The sequence below is a fragment of the Oncorhynchus mykiss genome, chromosome 9 (genome assembly GCF_013265735.2).
Source record: "Oncorhynchus mykiss isolate Arlee chromosome 9, USDA_OmykA_1.1, whole genome shotgun sequence".
NCBI lineage: Eukaryota > Metazoa > Chordata > Actinopteri > Salmoniformes > Salmonidae > Oncorhynchus > Oncorhynchus mykiss.
This window is the reverse complement of record NC_048573.1, coordinates 68,690,567-68,715,906: the sequence shown is the minus strand read 5'-3', so window position 1 is coordinate 68,715,906 and position 25,340 is coordinate 68,690,567. Positions and strand designations below refer to the sequence as shown.

General features: G+C 44.1%; 1 protein-coding gene and 1 long non-coding RNA gene across 5 annotated transcripts in view; one reads left to right on the top strand and one right to left on the bottom strand.

Annotated features, from left to right (window-relative positions):
* Positions 1-25,340, top strand: part of LOC110532751 (plexin-B1) — an 81,593-nt gene that overhangs the window by 20,673 nt on the left and 35,580 nt on the right. The gene's annotated exons all lie outside the window — the stretch shown is intronic.
* Positions 5,292-8,197, bottom strand: LOC110532752. Of its 2 annotated transcripts, XR_002474882.2 has the most exons (4): positions 8,158-8,197; positions 7,144-8,019; positions 6,749-7,027; positions 5,292-6,632 (listed from the first exon to the last, which is right to left on the bottom strand). It is a non-coding gene; the product is annotated as an uncharacterized LOC110532752 (long non-coding RNA). The 2 variants fall into 2 exon arrangements; XR_002474881.2 differs by lacking the exon at positions 8,158-8,197 and having other exon boundaries at positions 7,144-8,149.

The following is a 25,340-nucleotide window of genomic DNA, read 5'->3' as shown; positions in this document are numbered from 1 at the left end:
TTTGAACTTTCACACAGCTTGTTGCCTTTCTAGACATTGGATGACATTTCAGAGATGTCAGACATTTGCAAATATGGCAAAAGTGGAGTCTTGGATGAGCATTAGCTGGCGACATGGAATCCCACCTCAAGCAAGAGGATATGTTGCCAGAAGCCAAGATAAAATCTGATTTGCTGTAGTACATGTACTGTACATGCCGATGCTGTAGCCCCATCATGCATTGTGACCACACAGTAGCGCCATACAATCCATCCATTGTGGCAACAGTCTGCTAACCAGGAGGAGTGTTCTCTCAGTGTTTAAACAGATGAGCCTCCCCGTGTTGCGCTCCCTACAAGCAGCATATTGTTTTAATATCTCGCTTTCAGCTCAGCGTGTGTAATGGCAATTTGAGAAGGAGAGCAGCCCCCACGGTGGCTGTGTTTTTAATTGGTCACTTCAGGGCATTCAGTGGCCTCTCTCTCCTGTTCTGAGACGTGCCTCAGGTCTGTTTGTCCAGCTGCTGGTAAATCCCCCACGCCCTTCTCACCCCCTCCACATTTCTCTCTTCCCTTTCAGTCCTTTTCAATACACGTGCAATCACACACACGCATTCACGTGCACACACTCACTCAAGATCAAATCAAAGTTTATGGTTGCCTACACAGTTTAGCAGATGATATAGCGGGTGCAGCTAAATGCTTTTGTTACTAGCTCCTAACAGTGCAGTAAAAATGTCAAACAAGTACACAAATAAGAATAACAAATCATTTACAAGAAATCATGAATGTCAGGAGGAATCCAGTTAACAACCCACACAACTCACACACTCACTGAGAGTTTTCCAATATTCCTTTGTCACAACAAAAATAGGTTCTGTTTTTCACCTTCACTTAGAGTGGCATGTCCAAAGGCCACGTCTCCCTCGGCCCCTCTTCTCTCCTCCTCTCTCCTTGTGTCTTTTTATTTTCCAGGGTGCACAGTTTGACCCTGGTTACCCTGAACCAATCAATATGGCTCTCGGGGTCCAATGTCAGATGTCTCAGCTCACTAATTGAATCCAACAACTCAGCTTATGCATGAATGGAGAGGCTATAGGCACATTACGCAAATATGCAGCATTGTTGTTTTGATTTGGGACATTAGAAGAATTTCTATTAGTAGAATTTCTCCAACTTTATCATGAAAAGTGGATCGAATAATTTGTTTTGGATCCTGTGATCCTGTGAACAGAGGGAATATGTTAATTTAAATTCAGAGAGGAGAACTCAGAGAGCCCAAGCCCAGAACAGAATCAACCCTGCTTCTCATAGGACTGAGGAATTGGTGTGTAGGAGGTAGGGGGTTGGTGGTATGAGGGTGAAGGGTAGGGGGGGGGGGGGGTGAAGGGTAGCTAGCTGGCTTAATAACTGTGAGAACTAGTCGGAGCACTCAGCCTGTCTTCTGCCTCAAAGGCCCCAGCAGAGATCCCTGGGCTCAAGAGGCTATCCCCTCACCAAGAGGAATTACATGTTGGCCCTATCATTCATAGCTATTGTATGGCATTACAGTAGTCAGCCACACTTTGAAGAATTTACAGTAACAACTGGGAATTTGGAGGTTCAGAAGATCTAAGTTATTCTGTCATTCATTGAATGTATTCAGTTTTTTAAATATATATATATATATATAGCTCATAGCTAATATAGTTATATTTTCATCCAAATTGAAACATTTACTAGCTTTCCAACCTGCACAGATATTGTATTCCTGTTAAGTTCTGTATGCACTTTTTCTGTAAATACTCATTATGTTAACCAAATGGTCCCTCATCAAAACGTTATTTGAGTACATCAAGGGAAAAGCAATCCCAGAAGGCTGTTCTATTCAGGAAAAATGCTTATGAATTGCCAGTAAAGATCTGTGTGAATTAGCTCTGAGAGTCCTGGCGAGGAGGGATTGTGGCTCAGAAAGAGTCTGCTAACTAAACTAATTCATCTCAGTCAGCAGTCTGAGCATCCTCATTAATTAAGCATTCGGACTGGGTCACGACACAGTTTGGTGATTTGGATCGTTATTCAGAGATTCAGCGGTGGCTAGGGCTGATACGGTGACCGTATTACCACCACACCGGCAGTCATGACCGTTGAGTCATGACCGTTTAGTCACAGTACCTAGGCTTCTCCAAGCTCTGATGCTGCTGATGGTCATTAGTAACCTACCAAACTTGCTAACTGCCTGGTACTCAGCACTGTATTGCCACTCTAATCACTCTGACATCAATGCAAATGTAACTGAAAATCAAATCAAACACTTCATGAGAGCACATGAGCTAATGCTGCGCAGAATTTCTGTGCAATTGCGTGAGAAAATGCGTGAGTTTTGATGGTTTCTATTAAAAAGAGAAGGACGCCATCAGCTTTCTATAGGCTAGGCCTACTGTATTAGATTTCGCAACTTTAATAAAGCATTACATGCACAATCACATTTGTGTTTACTTTTGAGAATGGTGTTTTCCTGTTAATTGATTGCATCTTGGAAGAATCGTGCAGTGGTGTAAAGTACTTAAGTAAAAAATACTTTAAAGTACTACTTAAGTCATTTTTGGGGGCATCTGAACATTACTTTACTATTTATATTTTTGACTACTTTTACTTCGCTACATTCCTTAAGAAAAGATTGTACTTTTTACTTCATACATTTTCCTTGACACCCAAAAGTACTTGTTACATTTTAAATGCTTAGCCGGACAGGGAAATAGTCAAATTCAACCGAACATCCCTGGTCATCCCTAATGCCTCTGATCTGAAGGACTTACTAAACAGAGAACATCCCTGGTCAACCCTACTGTCTCTGATCTGGTGGACTCACTAAACAGAAAACATCCCTGGTCAACCCTAATGCCTCTGATCTGAAGGACTTACTAAACAGAGAACATCCCTGGTCAACCCTACTGTCTCTGATCTGGTGGACTCACTAAACAGAGAACATCCCTGGTCAACCCTAATGCCTCTGATCTGAAGGACTTACTAAACAGAGAACATCCCTGGTCAACCCTACTGTCTCTGATCTGGTGAACTCACTAAACTGAGAACATCCCTGGTCATCCCTAATGCCTCTGATCTGGTGGACTCAATAAACAGAGAACATCCCTGGTCAACCCTAATGCCTCTGATCTGAAGGACTTACTAAACAGAGAACATCCCTGGTCAACCCTACTGTCTCTGATCTGGTGGACTCACTAAACAGAAAACATCCCTGGTCAACCCTAATGCCTCTGATCTGGTGGACTCACTAAACAGAGAACATCCCTGGTCAACCCTACTGTCTCTGATCTGGTGGACTCACTAAACAGAGAACATCCCTGGTCATCCCTAATGCCTCTGATCTGGTGGACTCACTAAACAGAGAACATCCCTGGTCATCCCTAATGCCTCTGATCTGGTGGACTCACTAAACAGAGAACATCCCTGGTCATCCCTAATGCCTCTGATCTGGTGGACTCATTAAACAGAGAACATCCCTGGTCATCCCTAATGCCTCTGATCTGGTGGACTCACTAAACAGAGAACATCCCTGGTCATCCCTAATGCCTCTGATCTGGAGGACTCACTAAACAGAGAACATCCCTGGTCATCCCTAATGCCTCTGATCTGGTGGACTCACTAAACAGAGAACATCCCTGGCCATCCCTAATGCCTCTGATCTGGAGGACTCACTAAACAGAGAACATCCCTGGTCATCCCTAATGCCTCTGATCTGGTGGACTCACTAAACAGAGAACATCCCTGGTCATCCCTACTGCCTCTGATCTGGAGGACTCACTAAACAGAGAACATCCCTGGTCATCCCTAATGCCTCTGATCTGGTGGACTCACTAAACAGAGAACATCCCTGGTCATCCCTAATGCATTCGATCTGGTGGATTCACTAAACACAAATGCTTTGTTTGTAAATGATGTCTGAGTGTTGGAGTGTGCACCTGGCTTTCCGTAAATAAAAAAAATAATAATAATGGTGGCATCTGCATAATATAAGGAATTTGACATGATTTATACTTTTACTTTTAATACTTAAGTATATTTTAAACCAAATACTTTCAGACTTTTAACTCAAGTAAAATTTTACTCGGTGACTTTTACTTGAGTCATTTTCAATTAAGGTATCTTTACTTTTACGTAAATTAAAAGTAAGTAAGTAAGTATGACAGTTGGGTACTTTTTCCACCACTGCATTCGCGCTTATAGCCTATAGCAATGTGTGCATTGCTGCGCTTATAATGTGAAGAAATAGCCTAATGGTTTATCATCATTTTAAGCTAAATGTTCTGATCTGTTGCATCAGCCTCATTGCTTTACATTTTTTGGGGGATGTATTAATTTGTGGATCTATTGCATCCCACAACTGTCCCAGATTATGTTTAGAATATGTTTAGATAATGATAGGTTAACTTTAGTACTTAGGGGATAGTAGATTGACATAGGCGAGTGCTTTTGCTGTCCATTAGGCCTTTCATCTTGTTTTCTGACTGAAAAGTAAATGTGGACAGTTCTTCCAACACCTTCAATATGCACCTTGGAATTCGATAACAAGGATGCACACAATTGGTTCCCCGATGTGTCTGTCCTCTCTTGTAGCATACTTCAAAGCTGAGATGTGAGAAGGGCCCGATCACGTAACAGGCATTAGCTAATAAGAATTGAAATATCAGAGAGAGCCATGTGACTAAGAGGTGCTTTGGAGCACGCAGACGGGAGAAGTTATTATGAATATTATATTCAGCTCAAGGGAACAACGGCCACTGGCCACAAAAGGCATGGATTTTTTTAGGGGGCATTATGGAGGATGCTGCTGGGAAAGGCCAGCAGCATACCACCCTGCATACCACTGCTGGCTTGCTTCTGAAGCTAAGCAGGGTTGGTCCTGGTCAGTCCCTGGATGGGAGACCATATGCTGCTGGAAGTGGTGTTGGGGGGCCAGTAGGAGGCACTCTTTCCTTAGGTCAAAAAAACAATCCCAATGCCCCAGGGCAGTGATCTGTATAGGGTGCTGCCTTTCAGATGGGATGTTAAACGGTAGTAGTGGTGTTAACCCCAGTGTCCTGGCTAATTTCCCAATCTGTCCCTCAAACCATCATGGTCACCTAATAATCCACAGTTTACAATTGGCTCATTCATCCCCCTCTCCCCTGTAACTATTCCCCAGGTCATTGCTGTAAAATGAGAATGTGTTCTCAGTCAACTTATGTGGTAAAATAATGGGTAAATTGTCAAATTGTGAATGAGAGACTGATGAAGTGTGTACAGCCTGTGCAAAAAACACTGCAGATCTCATGCCTTTCATGCAACTTTTGTATTAACAATCAAAACCTATAGCCCAACATTTGTATCACAACTAAAGTAGCATAAATAACTCTAAATGAAGTAAATAGGAGGACCTATTTCTTTTTTAACCGCTCAACACGGAATAGCTGCATGTGCAGCTCCCATCATCTTTTTGAAGAAAATATCCTTTCTATTTTATTCAGCTGTGTTCAATTGTATTTGTATAAAATAATTTCACAGAATTCTAAGAAAATATGTTGTGCTGAATGAACTAGTTATATTAACTAATTAACTAGAACTAGTGTAGCACACAGCCATGTGGCATAGCCAGATCAGGACCTAACATAAGGACAACTCAGTATGCTATTCTGTTCTTCTGAAATATATATATTTTTCATATCATGTTTCGTTAGACCTGTCTAAAATAAATAATGGATTTATTGTGCTGGTGTCGGCTATATTACATGGATTTATTAGATTTTTTTTTTTTTAAATGTAGATGTTCCAAAGGTCTGCATCAGTGGCTTTTATGCTATGCATGGAAGCCAGGAGATGCTAAATATGTTTATGCTACAGTTTTTTCTGATTGCTTGGGCATTATCTTTAAAACTCTACACACTAATCACAAAACCTTACACCAAACCAGCAAAACATTATACATCTCTTACAAAAGCAAACAATTCTTGCAAAACTCTTTAAAAAAAAATGTTTTTGCGTCAATACACTACACACAAACCATCATTTGAATAAGCACACGAAGCACCAACTATGCACTGATAGTATAAAGGAAAAACACTTGTGGCTTTAACTTTTTCTGTGTGCAGAGCATAGCAGTTTGCAATAAAATGTTGTCATACATGTAGTAAACACACATACACACAGGTATCCAAATGTGTAAAGTATGGATGTGTATTCCCAACATAACACACTATCAATACAAAAAAAATCTCAAAATGTTCTAACACTCAAACAACAAAAGCGCAGTAGAAGAAAACAAAAACATTTGTTCTAGAAAAAAAAGAACAGAAAAACTGTATATTCTTTCAGTTCCTCACATTTATTTTCCAGCGATTGAACGTTAGCTAGCAGAACGGAAGGCAAGGGTAGATTAGCAACTCGTTGCCTGATCCTCGCAAGGCACCCTGATCTTTTGCCTCAAAATCTCAGTTTCCTTCTCCAGCGAATCACAGGGATCTGGGCCTGTTCGGGTGTCTGTAGTATTTCCCTCACGTCCGACTCATTGAAGAAGAACTCCTCGTTCAATTTGAGGTGAATAATCCCAGTTCTGATGTCCAGAAGGTCTTAACGGTCGTAAGAGACGGTAGCATCTGCTTCTAGCTCCATGACTCTCTGAAAGAGACAAGACGAAACAATGTAGCACAGTACGAAAAGACAGGGAACAGTCAATATGATGTAGTACCATACACTTCCAGATCCAGTACCAATGATAGGATAGTATAGCTTACCTGCACATGTTCATATCTCAGTTGTTTTACACGGTCTGAGTTTCTTTCGAAAGGGACTCTGTACAACTGCTTCATCCTAATTATATTGCGTTTCAGTAGACGAGACGGTGCAGAGACTCACTCTGTTGATGTTTAGGATTATGGTGTTATCTACCATTGTGGTCCTGCAGTTCTCTGATTCTGATGCAGTTATTTGCAGTGGCTATATTTACAATGTGGGTCTCCTGCTCTGGGGTGAACAGTTGACCTCTTCCACCAGATACTGGTTTTCTTGCAGTTCTGTAAAAACATTTGAATGGTTTTAGTGATAGATCCTTCACATTATGAACATATGAACACATTATAAACACATATTATTATGAACACATAAGACTACAGCACTTACAGTTACTTACCGGTTCTCATTTCAAAATATCCGGATGATACCTGCAACAGTATAGCGGCTCAGATTTGGTTGAACCTGTTGCCCAGCCTCCCTCATGCTCATCCCATGGTTGACAACATGGTCAACCACAGTCGCTCTATTTCATCAGTTATTGCGTACCTGACTCCCCTTCCTCTTCCCCTCCTCTTCTTCTCCCTGTCTTACTTCACCTCTTCCCTCTCCTCCTCCTCCTCTTACTTCTTCACCTCCTCGTCCTCTTCTTCCTCCTCCTCGTCCTCCTCTAGTTCTCACCCCTCTTACTCTCCGTCCAATATTGGCCTCCATCGTTGTCCAATCCAAATGTTTACCTGTGGCCTATTTATAGTGCTTAAGCTCTGATTTGTAAGTTAACTCGTTATCTAAAAGTGTTTTCATGTGTCAATGTGGAAAGGCAATTGGCAAAATAATGTAGCAATGTAGAGACCAATGTTTACAGTTTTGCTAGAAGTGTGTTATTAAATTGCAAACTGAGTGTACAGCAGTGTGTTATGTTTTACAGTTTTGCAAAAAGTCTGTTATAAAATTACAAACTCAGTGTAAAGCAGAGAACATGCATTCAGTTTGGCACACTTGGTAATTGCATTGGCTACAAGTGTTAATGGTTTCAGAGATAGTGCTTCGAGAATCACTGTTAGTGTTTAAGCATTCAGAAAAAAAAACTATGATTAACGGTCAATTACCGTGAGACCAGCAGTTATTTCCATGACAAGAACCGGCTGACAAAATGTAATGACCGCCACAGCCCTAGAAGTGACCTCCCTCTGTTGTTTTGTTATAAAACTCTTCGTCAGCTCTGCTAAAGTCCAGACACTGGTATGGCGCCTGGGCTTTCCCATGACTAGCCGCCCTAGAAGAATAAAGCAGGCTGACATTTTATTTTGGTCTTCCTCTACAATATTTTTACAGTATGTCATACAGTACGCTATAGCAGTGAAGGCGTAAAGAAAGAGTAGTACTATATCTTGCTGAGCTAAAGTTTGCTTACCCTGGGTGTTGTTTTGGAGAGGGGGGGGGGGAGTGAAGAGGGAGGAGTGGCGGGGAAGAGGAGTGTACCTAACTAACCATGGCATTTCAGTCCCCGTGGTGCACTGTTTATCTTTCACTGATCTGGCGTTGGCAGCATACCGGTATTTAGGGCTACGCTTTGATGTTAGTATCTACAGTATGCAGGGATTTTTTTTCTCGGACCATGTGAGTTTTGCTTGGCCTTTTTGTGTGTGTAGACTTGACTCACTGCCTTTATGATTAATACACCAACGCGGAGTTAAACCCTCTGCAAATCCCATTAAAGCCCATCCACTCCCTCACACTAGTCTGATTAATGATTAATGCAGTCCCCAGGTGTCAGTCCTGTTAGCAGACTGTCTCAGCACCTCAGGGGGGTGAGCGCCCAGCTTGGTCTGACCACTCCCATCTCCATGCTATGTTTTTCAAGACTGATCATAAGACTTTGTATCATACATCTACAGAAAGCAGTTGATTTTTTTTTATTGAAAGATGTGTATGTCATGGATTTCAGTGAAGATCTTTTCACTGTCTTCTGCAGGTTTGATCCTAGATTTCATCACCTAATTGTCCTTGGGTCACAATCAAGCACGTTTGCGTTAAATACAGCAGGCTCTGCACATTAATCATTAATGATTTTCTGTCAGGAATAAGAGAAAGGGGTTGTGTGTGTGTTGCCTCTGTGTGTCTGTGGCTTCTACTTAAGAGAGAGAGAGTGCACTCTATTAACCATTTGACAGTTGAAGACCTCCCACTCATAGAGGCCTGCTCTGATTCTCACCCAATTACAATGTGCCAGGGAAAAGGAAGGGGTGTCTTGAGGGCGGCCGTTATCTTTTAATTGAAGCTGTCAGTCACCTCGCACACGAACAGAAGGCCACGACAGCTCTCACCTGCCTGTCTCTGCCTAAAATAAAACAAATTGGAAGGGGATCCTTTTATGCTATGATTTGTATGAGAGCATAGACAATGAAAACAACGTCAAAATATGTATTTCATTCATAAAAGCTGACCTTCTATGGCATCTTTTCCATATTGAAACAACCCCTCCACTTTCAGTCACTCCTCAGTGTGGTATGTTTCTCAACAGTGTTACTGAATTATTGCCACATTGTGGAGGTGTCAAAGTTCCATCATGTGTGTAATGAGAGTATGTAGCTTAGTGTATTTTCTCCTGGGAAAAAAAGGATTACAACACAATTACAATTGCATAGCTAGCTACATGATCATCAGTTTAGAAACATGTTTTTATAGTTTGACCAATGTACTTGGTACATTTGATTGCCACTGTGGGAAAGGAAAGCAATCCTCCATGAGTAGTCCTATTTTGCGGTTCTCTAGTCCAAAGTGAAAAGTGAATTTGGAACGCTTCTCAAGGGATCTTTAACCATTAGAGATTATTTCTGCATGATGACTCTGGCAACCGATGAAACACGTGTGATGAAAGTAAGTCTTTGCATACACAATCATGCCAATGAGGTAATCTGGCCAAGTTTTTTTTTTCTCTTTTAGTTTAGCTACAGACCACTAAAGAGATTGGACTGTAGATCCAGAAGCGTCAGTTGCTATGGGGCTTAAAGCAAGATCACTGTAGTTGGTCTTGCTTCTGTACCGTTTCGGATTCAAACAGGTTTAAAGCTGCAATATGTAACTTTTAGGTGACCCAACCGAATTCACAAAGAAATGTGTGTTATAGATCTGTCATTGTCATAGAGAGCAAGTCTAAGAAGCAGTAGATCTGTTCTATGTGCGCTATTTCTATGCTTCCCTTTCTTAAGTTTCGGTTTTGTACACCAGCTTCAAACACCTGAAAATATAATATTTTGGGTTATGGAAAATATATTTCACAGCAGTTTAGATGGTACAATGATTCGATACACGATAATTGCTTGTTTTGTCACCAACTGAAATTAGGTGAACTACTAAAATTATAAACACAACATGTAAAGTGTTGGTCCCATGTTTCATGAGCTGAAAAAAAAGCGTATTTCTCTCAATTTTTGTGCACAAATTTGTTTACATCCCTGTTAGTGAGCATTTCTCCTTTGTCAAAGTGTGGCATATCAGGAATCTGATTAAACAGTAAGATCAGTACACAGTTGCACCTTGTGCTGTGGGCAATAGAAGGCTACACAACACAATGCCACAATGCCTCAAAAGTTTTGAGGGAATGTGCATTTAGCATGCTGACTGCAGGAATGTCCACCAGAGCTGTTACCAGATAATTTAATGTTAATTTCTCTACCATGTCGCCTCCAACGTAGTTTTAGAGAATTTGGCAGTACATCCAACCGGCCTCACAATCGAAGACCACGTGTATGGCATTGTGTGGGCGAGCAGTTTGCTGATGTCAATGTTGTAAACAGAGTGCCCTGTGGTGGCGGTAGGGTTATGGCATGGGCAGGCATAAGCTACGGACGTCAAACACAATTGCATCTTATCGATGGCAATTTGAATACAAAAAGACATTCACAGATCCTTGCGGCATGGTGCATTATCATGCTGAAACATGAGGTGATGGTGGCAGATGAATGGCATGACACTTAGAAAATATCCTTGTTTTCCATGAAAACCTACATGAAATTAGTTGCAAAATTAATAGGAAATATAGTCAAGACGGTGACAAGGTTATAAATAATGATTTTTAATTGAAATAATAATTGTTTCCTTCAAACTTTTATTTTGTCAAAGAATCCTTCATTTGCAGCAATTAGAGCCTTGCAGACCTTTTGGCATTCTAGTTGTCAATTTGTTGAGATAATCTGAAGAGATTTCACCCCATGCTTCCTGAAGCACCTCCCACAAGTTTGATTGGCTTGATGGGCACTTCTTACGTACCATACGGCCAAGCTGCTCCCACAACAGTCAATAGGGTTGAGATCCAGTGACTGTGCTGGCTACTCCATTATAGACAGAATACCAGCTGGCTGCTTCTTCCCTAAATAGTTATTTCATAGTTTGGAGCTGTGCTTTGGGTCATTATCCTGTTGTAGGAGGAAATTAGCTCCAATTAAGTCCCGTCCACAGGGTATGGCATGGCGTTGCAAAATGGAGTGATAGCCTTCCTTCTTCAAGATCCCTTTTACCCTGTACAAATCTCTCACTTCACCACCACCAAAGCACCCCAGACCATCCTTGACAGGTCCCCAGTGCGTCTCCTTGGGCCGGCTTACATGGCACCAGCCTTGCGCTCGGTGTCTCCGGTTCGCCTGCAGTATCTTTTTATTTTTTCTGCGTCTCACGAATGTTATTCTTTGTGATCCGAACTCCTCAAACTTAGATTCAAGATGGCTTAGCAGTGGGATGTCTGTTTTGATTGTCTTGTCCCATCCCTTGTATATATTATTTTTCTTCGTATATATTTTTATTCTTTTTAATCTCATTGTCCATCTATGGACTGAACATACTCTCCTGCAACCCGCCTCACCCAATGTAGTATGGATGTGCTATTTTTACACTTTTGAACCCCTTCAGGAGCTAGCCAGCTAACTAGCTACTAGCTAGTAGTCAATTAGCCACTGCTAACGGTCATCACCGTTAACTCGGATATCTGCCACCCTCAGCCTAGGCAACTCCTGCCAGCCTGCACAGCGCGATATCTACCCAGAGCATATCATACTGCTTTTCTCTACCACATCTCCAGATTCCTACCGCAAGCTCTGAACCTTTACTCCGGATCATCGCAGCTAGCTAGCTGCTATCCGAGTGGCTACTCTTGTCTAACGTCTCTGTCCCGGAGCAAGCACCAGTTAGCCTGGAGCTAGGATCGAACTAGGCCCGAAGAGGTCCATCAAGCAATTCCTGGGCTTCAATTAACTCTTTTGCCAATTGGCATGGACCCTTTGCTGCCGACACGGAGCCCCACACGACTGGTCTACCGACGTAACCGTCCGAGGGGGTTTCTGTCCCCGAAGCAAGCACCAGTTAGCCTGGAGCTAGCCTGGAGCTAGGCCCTGCTCCCTGCTAGCCAAAGTAATCCATCAGATAACTCCTGGGCTTCAATACCTCTTCTTCCAATTGGCCATGGATTACAGGCAACATCCGCATCGAGTTAAAGGCTACAGATGCCACTTTCAAGGAGCGGGACACTAATCCGGACGCTTATAAGAAATCCTGCTATGCCCTCAGACTAACCATCAAACAAGCAAAGTGTCAATATAGGATTAAGATTGAATCCTTCTACACCGGCTCTGACGCATCGTTGGATGTGGCAGGGCTAGAAAACTTTTATGGACTACAAAGGGAAACCCAGACGCAAGCTGCCCAGTGCCGAGAGCCTACCAGACGAGCTAAATGCCTTTTATGCTTGCTTTGAGACAAGGAACTCTGAAGCATGCACGAGAGCACCAGCTGTTCTGGACGACTGTGTGATAACGCTCTCGGTAGCTGATGTGAGAAAGACCTTTAAACCGGTCAACATTCACAAAGTAAGGGTAGGCAAAAAACATGTCTGCCACGCTGATCCTCAACACTGGGGCCCCTCAGGGGTGTGTACTGAGTCCCCTCCATTACTCCCTGTTCACCCACGACTGCATGACCAAAAACAACTCTAACGTCATCATTAAGTTTGCTGACAACATAACAGCGGTAGGCCTGACCACCGACAACGATGAGACAGCCTATAGGGAGGAGGTCAGTGAACTGGCAGTGTGGTACCAGGACAACAACATCTCCCTTAATGTGAGCAAGACAAAGGAGATGAATGTGGACTACAGGAAAAGGCGGGCTGAACAGGGCCCCATTAACATCAACAGGGCTGTATTGGAGCGGGTCAAGAGTTTCAAGTTCCTTGGTGTCCACCAACAAACTATCATGGTCCAAACACACCAAGACAGTTGTGAAGAGGGCACGACAAAACCTTTTCCCCCTCACGAGACTGAAAAGATTTGGCAGATCCTCAAAAAGTTCTACAGCTGCCCCATCGAGAGCATCCTGACCGGTTGCATCACCGCCTGGTATGGCAACTTCTCGGGCATTTGACTGTAAGACGCTGCACAGGGTAGTGCGAACGGCCCAGTACATCACTGGGGCCGAGCTTCCTGCCATCCTGAACCTTTATAAGGTGGTGGTGTCAGGTGGTGTCAGCGGAAAGCCCATAAAATTGTCAGAGACTCCAGTCACCCAAGTCATAGACTGTTTTGTCTGCTACCTCATGACATGCAGTACCGGAGCGCCAAGTCTAGGACCAAAGGGCTTATTAACAGTTTCTACCCCCAAGCCATAAGACTGCTGAACAATTAATCAAATGGCCACCGGACTATTACATTGACCCCCCACCTCCATTTGTTTTGTACACTGCTGCTACTCGCTCTTTATTATCTATGCATTGTCACTTCACCCCTACTTACATGTACGAATTATCTCAACTAACCTCTACCCCCGGTACCCCCTGTATATATCCCCATTATGGTTGTTATTTTGTAACTTTTTATTTTTATTTTATACTTTAGTTTATTTGGTAAATATTTTCTTAACCAACAGTGCAGTTGAAGAAGAGTTAAGAGCTTGTAAGTAAGCATTTCACTTATATACTTGTTGTATATAAAATTTGATTTGATATAATGAGTAGAAAATAACATGACTATAACCATATATAGGGAGTAATAACATGGCTATATATAGGGAGTAGAAAATTACATGGCTATATACAGGGAGTACAAAATAACTTGGCCATCGATGACCCGGGGGGAGGGATGGGCCTGGAAACAGAACACGGACAGCAGTGGAACAGAAGACGGACAGCAGTGGAACTCAGGACTCTGGAGATGGGAAAAGGACGAATGAAACGGGGAGACAGCATGCAGGACTCCACCCGAAGGTGCAGATCCTGAGTGGAAAGCCATACCCTCTGCCCAGTGCGGTAGCGGGGAGCTGGGGCCCGGCGACGGCCCGCTTGTCAACAATACCTAGAGTTGGTCTTAAGAATAGCCACCCTGGCTCTTCTCCAGGTACGTCGACAGCGGTGGACAAACATCTGGGCCGAGGGTATGCCGATACCCCATGGAGCACTCGAAAAGGGAGAGTACCGTGGCAAAACAGGGAAGGGTGTTCCCGGGCATACTCCACCCGGACCAGTTGACTGCTCCAGGTAGACGGGTTGGTTGAGACCAGGTATCTTAAGGTGTTCTCCAGGTCCTGATTAGCTCGCTCTGACTGGCCTTCTATTGGGGATGGAATCCGGAGGATAGACTGGCCGATACCCCAATAAGGGTGCAGAACGCCTTCCAAAATTGAGATGAAAATTGAGGACCCCGGTCGGCAACCATATCCATGGATCCGGAAGATGTGCTGCACCATGAGCTGGGCTGTTTCCTTGGCAGAGAGTAGTGTAGGGAGAGGGATGAAATGAGCGGCCTTAGAAAACCGATCCATCACTGTCAGAATGACGGTGTTGCCATCAGACGGGGAAAGCCCCATGACAAAGTACGGAGAGATATGGGACCAGGGACGATGAGGGACCGGTAGTAACTGAAGAATGCCAGAAGGAGCTTGCCGTGAAGTCTTGTTCTGGGCGCAAACTGTGTATGCGGGCAGGAAGGCAGAGACGTCGGGAACCATTGTGGGCCACCAGAAACATTGTCGAAGGAAGGCCTATGGTACGGCGGGAACCAGGACGACAGGTTAGCCTGGAGGATTGAGCCCATTCCAGGTTACTGGGACCGGACTGAGTTGGGGACAAACAGCCGGTTATCCGGGTCCCCTTCATGTCCAGGGTCGCAATACCCCAATCCACTGTGGCTTCTAGGCATGAGGAAGGGAGAATGGTTTCGGTGACCGAGGGTGTGGCAGAGGATCTGTATAGGCGAAAGAGAGCGTCAGGCTTCACATTTTTGGACCCTGGGCGGTAGGAGATGTTAAAGTTGAATCTGGTAAACAACAGAGCCCACCTGGCCTGCCTGGGGTTAAGGCGCTTGGCTGTACGGAGATATTCCAGATTTTTATGGTCGGTCCAGACCAAGAATGGCTGTTCTGCTCCTTCCAGCTAGTGCCGCCACTCTTCTAACGCCATCTTGACCACCAGGAGTTCTCGGTTGCCTATGTCGTAGTTCCTCTCTGAATTGAGACGATGGGACAGGAAGGCACAGGGATGAAGCTTTTGGTACTGGGCAGATCGCTGGGACAGGATGGCCCCCACTCCAACATCAGAAGCATCCACCTCAACCACAAATTGACACGACGGGTCCGGATGGGTGCTGTTGTGAATCAATACTTCAGGTCCACAAAGGCTTTGATGACAGCAGAGACCATTTGAACGGTACTTTGGGAGAAGTGAGGGCCGAGAGGGGGACCGCCAGGGTGCTGTAACCCCGAATGAACCTGCGGTAGAAGTTTGCAAATCACAGGAAACGTTGCAACTGCACCCTGGACGTAGGTTGAGGCCAAACCACCACTACTTTCACCTTTCCAGGATCCATCTGGACATTACCCTCAGCAATTACATATCCTAGAAAAGTGATTGTAGAGCGGTGGAACTCACACTTCTCGGCTTTCACAAACAGTTGGTTCTCCAGGAGGCGCTGAAGGACCTGCCTGACGTAAAGAACATGTTCTTGGACAGACCGAGAAAAAAACAGGATGTCGTCAAGGTAGACAAACACAAAATGGTTGAACGTGTCCCGGAGCACATTGTTTACCAAAGCCTGAAAGACAGCGGGGGCGTTGGTGAGTCAAAACGGCATGACCTGATACTCATAATGTCCGCTGACTGTGTTGAAGGCTGTCTTCCACTCATCCCCTTCGCGTATCCGAACCAGGTGGTAGGCATTCCGAAGGTCCAACTTGGGACAAATGGTGGCCCCCTGGAGAAGTTCAAAAGCCGAGGAGAGGAGTGTTAGGGGGCAATCACTTTTGACAGTAATGTCATTTAGTCCCCGGTAGTCAATGAACAGACGCAGGGTCTTGTCCTTCTTCTCCACAAAGAAAAACCCTGTGCCGGCAGAAGATGCAGACGGATGGATGGCCCCAGTAGCCAGAGACTCCTCTATGCACTCCTCCATTGCCTTGGTCTCCGGCCCAGATAGAGAATATAGCCGACCCCAAGGTGGTGTGGTGCCTGGGAGAAGATCAATGGCACAATCATAAGGACGGTGCGGGGGTGGGGAAGTAGCACGTGCCTTGCTGAAAACTTCAAGAAGATCATGGTATTCAGTGGGAATGACAGAAATATCCAAAGCCTTGCTGACGTCCTGAGGAAGACGTCTGGGGGAAGGCTGTGCTGCTTGAAGACAGTGGGAATGGCAAACCCATGAGCTTATGGTCCAGTCAATACCAGGGTTGGAGCCAGGAAAACCCCAAGACAACAGGAACATGGGGAGATGCAATGAAGAGGAACTGTATGGTCTCACTGTGGTTACCGGAAATCCGTATTTGAATGGGCACAGTACCATGGGTGACTCCATCTATTGAGCATCCATGGGAACCGAGAAATGTTGAATGGGAATACCGAGCTCAGTAACAATAGTGGCACCCATAAAACTTTCATCCGCCCCTCCGTCAATAAGCACTCGGAGAGACTTAGATTGGTCTCCCCACAGCAAAACCACAAAAAGAGGTGTGCGGGTGATGGGAATTAGGGAACTCCCAGTCTGACTCACCAAAGTACTTGTACCCACCAGAGACAAGGGTTTCCTAACAGGGCAGCTATGTAATGTCCAGCCCCTCCACAGTACAGACAGTTGGAATTCAGCCTACGTGAGCTTTCCCCAACCGATAACCTAGCTCTTCCCAATTGCATAGGCTCAGGAGAATCCAACTCACCTGTTGTTGATACTTCACGAGGGAGCTCGGGTGGCTTCGGATCCTTTCGGGAAAACGGCCTTCGGGAACTTCCGGATTCCTTCGAAGATGAGCGAGCCATAGCGGGTGAACAAATGTGCCCGAGGCCAGACCTCCTCTCACTCCTGCGTTCCCTTAACTTCTTGCGGATCATTGGGATGTTACCTTCCCACGTGGCCAACATCCGGTGAAATTGCAAAGCTCCAAATTCAAGTTACAGAAATCGTAATATTAAACATTCATGAAAATACAAGTGTCATACATCATTTAAAAGCTTAACTTCTTGTTAATCCAGCCGCTTTGTGAGATTTCAAAAAGGCTTTACAGCGCCCCGCACACAAAAGCATTACATACATTTTCCAACTAAGCAGATGCGTCACGAAAGTCAGAAATAGCGATAAAATAAATCACTTACCTTTGAAGATCTTCATCTGGTTGCAATCACAAGGGTCCCAGCTACATAACAAATGGTCCTTTTGTTCAATAAAGTCCTTGTTTATATCCCAAAAAAGTATGTTTCAGTGGCACGCTTGACTCAGTAATCCACCGGTTTCCCTCTTTCAAAATGCATACAAAATGAATCCCGTAAGTTATCAATAAACTTCTTTGAAACAAGTCAAACAACGTTCCTAATCAATCCTCAGGTACCCTATTATGTAAATAAATTATACAATTTAAGACGGAGAATACCGGAGACCATTACCGGAGATAAATAACGAAGTACGTGCACTCACAGGAATGCGACACAAACACTACAGCCAAAATGGGAGCCACTTAGAAAAACTACGAATTCTAGCTCATTTTTCAAAAAAGAAGCCTGAAACTCTTTCTAAAGACTGGTGACATCTAGTGGAAGCCCTAAACTGCAATCTGGGAGAACTTCCTTTTATATTCCCATTCCCAGGGATTGTAATCAGAGATGTGCTGAAAATAAACCCGAGGATAATCCATCCAGAATTTGTTTCGCCTGCCATTTCAGTTCTGTTATACACACAGACATTATTTGAACAATTTTAGAGTGTTTTATATCCAATACTACCAATTATATGCATTTCCTAGCTTCTGGGCCTGAGTAACAGGCAGTTTACTTTCGGCACCTCATTCATCCAAACCTCCGAATACTGCCCCCAAGCCCGAAGAAGTTAAGATCTCTCACTCTTTTGTTCCCTCAAATGTAATGGTTAGGGCGATAAGGGAGTCGAGATCCACCGGCAATTCCCGAGCAGCAAGCTCATCTTTTACCACCTCAGATAATCCGTGAAGAAAGGTATCGAAGAGAGACTCTGGATTCCAGGCACTCTCGGCGGACAACGTGTGAAAATCAACCGCATAGTCTGACTACCGGAGTTTTGATGTAAATCAAGAAGTTTACTGTCCGCCTCTCTCCCGGACACCGGAGACTCGAATACCTTCCTCACCTCCACAATGAATTCCTCCAGATGACAACAAAGGGTGGATTATTGCTCCCAAACAGCCGTGGCCCAAGAGAGCACCCTTCCCGACAATAGCGTAATAATATACGCTATCTTCGATCGGTCCGAAGGGAACGAAGATGGCTGTAGCGCAAAAATAAGCGAGCACTGAGAAAGAAAGCCCCGACAGGTACCAGGATCTCCAGAATTTCGCTCTGGAGGAGGTAAGCGGGGTTCTCATGGAACCGGGGTAGGCTGTACCAACTCGCCACTAAAAGGATAAAATGCACCGGGAGGTTGGGGTCTTTCAGGGATATCAAAGCAGGAGAACGCGAAAAAAAATGGACATACAAGACGAACTGGCACAGAGAGACAGGAAACACAGGGATAAATACACTGGGGAAAACAAGCGACACCTGGATGGGGTGGAGACCATAACAAGGACAGGAGAAACATCAGGGTGTGACATATATAGGGAGTAGAAAATAACATGGCTATATACATACAGTTGAAGTCGGAAGTTTACATACATACACCTTAGCCAAATACATGTGAGTTTTGTCAGTTTTTCACAATTCACAATTCATCTTCACAAGGTCCTTTGCTCTTGTACTGGGATTGATTTGCACTTTTCGCACCAAAGTACATTCCTCTCTAGGAGACAGAACTCGTCTCCTTCCTGAGCGGTATGACGGCTGCTTGGTCTCATGGTGTTTATACTTGCGTACAATTGTTTGTACAGATGAACGTGGTATCTTCAGGCGTTTTGAAATTGCTCCCAAGGATGAACCAGACTTGTGGGGGTCTACAATTTGTTTTCTGAGGTCTTGGCTGATTTATTTTGATTTACCCATGATGTCAAGCAAAGAGGCACTGAGTTTGAAGGTAGGCCTTGAAATACATCCACAGGTACACCCCCAATTGACTCAAATTATGTCAATTAGCCTATCAGAAGCTTCTAAAGCCATTTTCCAAGCTGTTTAAAGGCAGTCAACTTAGTGTATGTAAATTTCTGACCCACTGGAATTGTGATACAGTGAATTATAAGTGAAATAATCTGTCTGCAAACAATTGTTGGAAAAATGACTTGTGTCATGCACAAAGTAGATGTCCTAACCGACTTGCCAAAACTATAGTTTGTTAACAAGAAATTTGTGGAGTGGTTGAAAAACTAGTTTTAATGACTCCAACCTAAGTGTATGTAAACTTCCGACTTCAACTGTATATAGTGAGTAGAAACTAACATGGCTATCTCCATTTATAGGGAGTAGAAAATAACATGGCTATATACAGGGAGTACCATGATACTAAGCAGAGATGTGCTTGTTTCTTCTTGAAAATAAAACATATGCTAAACTGAATAGGCTTTTTGGCTGACTGGCCTGTGTTTACTCGGAGTACTTAAGGGCCAAGTATACACTGAGTGTACAAGATATTGGGGACATCTGGTCTTTACATGACAGACTGACCAGGTGAATCCAGGTGAAAGTTATGATCCTTTATCCACTTCAATCAGTGTAGATGAAGGGGAGGAGTCAGGTTAAAGAAGGATTTTTAAGCCTTGAGACAATTGAGACATGGATTGTGTATGTGTGTTATTCAGAGGGTGAATGAGCAAGACAAAATATTTAAGTGCCTTTGAACAGGGTATGGTAGTAGATGCCAGGTGCACCGGTTTGACTGGGTCAAGAACTGCGACGCTGCAGGTTTGGAGCAGCACAGAGTCCATGCCCCGACGAATTGAGGCTGTTCTGAGGGCGAAAGGTAGTGGAACTAAATATTAGGAAGGTGTCTCTAATGTTTTGTGCACTTAGTGTAAGTGCTTCCATTTTACATTTGAGTAATTTAGCAGATGGCTACCTGCCATCCTAGTCGTTGAGGCCTCTATTGCCAGTAAACTAACGCTTCCCCATTTTACATTCCCCAGTAGTGGAGTGTTTTGTTAGAATATACATTCATCCACACTGCTCTAGGCCAGAGCTTGGGAGAAGTCCTCACTGCCAAGCCTTAAACAAATAGTTGGCATTCTGATAGGAGCCTGTGACACCAGTCACTGAGGAAGAGGAGAGGGAGGAGTGCAATGGGTCTCTGTTCTTATAGGCTTATGGGGCCCCTCTGCTGTTGCCTTTGTTTACTTATGAATTGCTGACCACTTGTTTATTTAGTTTCCTCACTCCTCTATGAAAAATGTGTCTTGTTATTTTCAGTCCATCTCTGTAGATTCCCAGATAACGGAAACAAATAGCTTTTGCTTGCATGGTGCGTCGAAAATCATTTTTATTGGTGTACTTTTTGTTTAAATATACTAATGTCTTGTGAAGTGAGGGGAATAATTCAATGCAGCACATAGAGCGTTTCTTACCATGACCTCTATTCTTAAATTATAATCCCATCAACCTAACCATGAATTATTTTGTCAGGGAATGGTTGTACAGTTGCTACTAATTTAATTGCCTATGAGTTGACGCTAGGCTTTCTTTTCATCCAACCACGGGACGTCGTCAAGACAACCACAAATGACAAAGGGCTTTCTCAGTCTATTCAGCGATATGAAAGAGAGGCTGTTTTGTGTGACGGAGATCAGTGGAGGCTGCTGAGGGGAGGACGGCTCATAATAATGGCTGGAATGGAGTCAATGGAATGGTATCAAACATGTGGTTTCCGTGTGTTTGATAACATTCCATTGACTCCATTCCAGCCATTATTATGAGCCGTCCTCACCTCATCAGCCTCCACTTACAGAGATGTAATAACACATGCAGTAGGTGGTAAGGTATGCAGCCAGGGCACAAATGCATGAATACGCCTGTTTCTCCCCCTCTTCAGCCTCCTGTGATGGCAACACAAAGACATACATTATCAATATCCTATTCACAGGATGCTAATAATGCCATATTATCTGAATAAAACATATTGACACAATCACACAACATACACTCTTCTTTAATCTCACTTCCATTGTAGCTACTTCTGCTCTGCAGAACACTTGTGGCCGAACTGCTCTATCCCCTGCCCTCTCCTGCTCTCTCTCTCCCCTGCTCTCTCTTTCTCCCCTCTCTCTTTACTGTGCATAAGGCAGACCAGTGTAGTGTTTGGCTTGATCTCAGACTCTAGAGCCAACTGGAATAAGTCTGCGTTGATTCCCTATGACAAACCACCATCAGAAATGTCTAGGCCTACATGAAGGGTCCCGTTATAAGACCGACTGTGTGAAGCTCTTCACAAGGAAGTTGCTTTATTCTCCAACCGGTCAGAGAAGCCACTTGGCCAGAGAGGACTGAAAGGGACACTATTCCCACCAAAGGGCTTCACAGACCCCCTTTCAACACTGGGGACATAGAGAAAGACCCTCTGTGTGTTTATGTGAGGGCTGCTTGCTATAGACCTATAGAAGTGGACGGAAATGGCAGAGGGCCAAGTGTGTGTACGTCCGCCTTTGATATCATCTCGTTTACATTGATCTTTGTCTATACCAACATTTTGTATTATATACTACAATAGAAGACATCTGTGGCTGTGACTGGTCAGTGTTATTCCCTACCCTCAAAGTCTGACAACTACACCCTATGCTGTGACATTTATGCTTTCTGTAAAACAGAAAATCTATGTGTTAGATTAACTGTACTGTAGTTGGATACTACCTTTCCCTCGTAGTCATGAAACTATGAACTATGATGGCTGTGTGTGCTCATCGGAGCCTGTCATAAATCAAGCAGACGGTACAGCACCGTTTGGCCGTGTACCAAAGGAGGAGATGCCAGGAGCAACAGAAGAATGTCAGGTCTCCGAGCCTGAGGCCCATCTCATTCAGACGGCGCCTGAAAATAATCGCACCGCTGTCTTTTTGGAGGCATTCGCTGCTGATCTCTCATTTTTATGGGGTCTTAGCCTTTAGAACCCTGTTACAAGTCATTAGGAGTTGAAGGTTCAAACGTGCACTGCAGCCACTTTCAATGATTGATCAACATAGAGGAGAGTCTCCCGATCTCTCTGTTTCTGAGGTGTCTCTATGCGTAGAGCAGTGGAGCTCTGTGGACCTGGCTGTCGTGTAGTGGGATTGTAAAACCCTGGTCAGACCACCAGTGCTGTTGGCAGCCTAATAGTCTAGCAGTAGTTATTTATAGGTTTCTTGGACTGCACCAGGGCAGAGCCATGCATTCCAGACATGGCCCATGAACTCTGGAGGTTGTTGGCTCTGCGTGCCCTGTCCCAGAGCCCCTCTCCTCCCATTGTGTTTAATCATTACAAACTGTACAGTAGCAGTAGTAGTAGTAACAGTTAAGTGTTACATTCTTATTACAATTTGGGCATTTGGCAGACACTCCACGTTTCCAGAAGTACTTAGATTCTGATTGATGGTATTAGTAGAAGTACTATAGTGGCTATTCAGCTGAATAATCTTCTCCAGTTATGATCTAGTAGACATAGGATGTAAAGAAAACATTGGAAATTAGGCTCCTTTTTATGTTGGTAAAAAGGAATGATTGTTTTCCCAGTCCTGTCCTACACTGCTACTCCTGTTACTAAGAGGAAGTTCCCATGACTATTGTTCCTGTTTCACTAAAAATATCTACAGTGGGACATCAACCAGTCAAAGAGCAAGTGAGGACACCAGACCAGTAGCATGGCTGTGTTCTCTATTCTTCCCAGGCCTCACAGTGCAGCTTTGGTCCTGTCCGGGGGTGTCATCGGATGGGGCCACAGTGTCTCCTGACCCCTTCTGTCTCAGCCTCCAGTATTTATGCTGTGGTAGTTTATGTGTCGGGGGGCTAGGGTCAGTCTGTTATATCTGGAGTACTTCTCCTGTCTAATCCGGTGTCCTGTGTGAATTTAAGTATGCTCTCTAATTCTCTATTTCTTTCTTTCTCTCTCTCGGAGGACCTGAGCCCTTGGACCATGCCTCAGGACTACCTGGCATGATGACTCCTTGCTGTCCCCAGTCCAACTGGCCGTGCTGCTGCTCCAGTTTCAACTGTTCTGCCTGCAGCTATGGAACCCTGACCTGTTCACCGGATGTGCTACCTGTCCCAGACCTGCTGTTTTCAACTCTCTAGAGACAGCAGGAGCGGTAGAGATACTCTTAATGATCGGCTATGAAAAGCCAACTGACATTTACTCCTGAGGTGCTGACTTGTTGCACCCTCGACAACTACTGTGATTATTATTATATGACCATGCTGGTCATTTATGAACATTTTAACATCTTGGCCATGTTCTGTTATAATCTCCACCCGGCACAGCCAGAAGAGGACTGGCCACCCCTCATAGCCTGGTTCCTCTCTAGGTTTCTTCCTAGGTTTTGGCCTTTCTAGGGAGTTTTTCCTAGACACCGTGCTTCTACACCTGCATTGCTTGCTGTTTGGGGTTTTAGGCTGGATTTCTGTACAGCACTTTGAGATATCAGCTGATGTAAGAAGGGCTATATAAATAAATGTTATTTGAAATTTGATTTGTGTACCACGGGCCACTAGGTCTTCTTTGGCCCACGACCCCATATTGATATTTGAAGATTCTCATGACCCCAACCATGTGAAAACAATTATGTAATTAACAACCAATGTTTACTTCTTTATTATGGGCTATGGCAGTCAATTGAAAAACATTCGAACATTATTTATGATTGTTTTCTCAACTCAGCCCCACATTAGAAGTATGTGATGGTGTGACAGTCAACTGCAAATTAGTCTGATATAATTTATCTTATCTCACAACCACTAATGCGATTGGTGTGGCTTGATGTATGTCTAAAAGTCAGGGGGCGTGGTCGACAGTGCGCACCTCATCTCTGCTGTCACATCCAACCTGGATCGATATTTGGTTTTAATCCAGACAAGAGCAATGAATCCAGCTTCAAACAGAAGCTGTGGAAGGGTAGCCTACCCTGAGTTTTATGGTCCTTTCAAGACAACTGGGAACTCGAAAAAATGCAATGTCAAATCATGGCTTCAATGATCTTTAGATCTGAAAGTTGGCGTTCTAGAAAGAGGCCAGAGATCCCGAGTTAGAATTCCAAGTTGGATGACTTTTCGCAGTCGGAGCTCGTTTCTTTCAGGGTTCCCAGTTGTCTTGAACGCTCGGAAGTTGGAGATTTCTGAGTTCCCAGTTGTTTTGAATGCGGCATTAATGCTCAGAGGGAGATGGCAGGGTATTCCCTTTGAGTCAGGAACCAAAACTCCTCTGTAGTGACCCGTGAGTGCCTTGTCTGCAGCATTCGGTCACATGACATCTTGATCAGCTGTTTCGATTTGACTTACCGGCATGTCAACTGAGCCAGGATCACAGTCAAACGGATTGGGAAGTAAGTCCCAAAGTGCTCTTCCAAGCGTTAGAGGTGAGCAGTCATCATTCGTGTGGGTCATTTACTGATGCTGTTATCTGTTCATTTATTTTCATTACACAGAAGGTTAAGCAAGTCTCTTTTTTTTTACATCCATTGCAAATGACAACAGTTCCTCTCGCAATGCTAGAAATCTTTGCAGCACTCTCCCTCGATAACCACCAAGCCTCACTATGAAATAGAACATTGTCATGCTCTGATCCCATAACTCCACATAGTTTTGTGAACAGACATGTGCACAGTGGGTGTGGTTTGATGTAGTTTACAATCGAAGTTACCTGCTGCATTATATCTCACGGGTTCTGTGCTCTGCTCTTTTTTTCCGCCAGTTGCTCTTTGTGTATCATACAATACGTTCATATTGCAGAGGGAGACACTTTCATAAGTACAGTGCAGAGGCCTGCCCGCAGTTCCGCCATAGACGGAGCCCCATCTTTGCAAAAGCCCAGCATTCGATCCCATGGAATTTGTTTATCGTCAACATAGTCACACAGCACACTGAACATCGCCTATGCTTTTTCATGCTCAAGCCAATGCATCTCTGCCCTCACAGCTAACGTCCATTTGGAGAGCATAAGTTGGGGACCCAGCTAGCAATGAGGAATTAGCCCAGAAGTGACCCTCTTGGCACGGAATCTT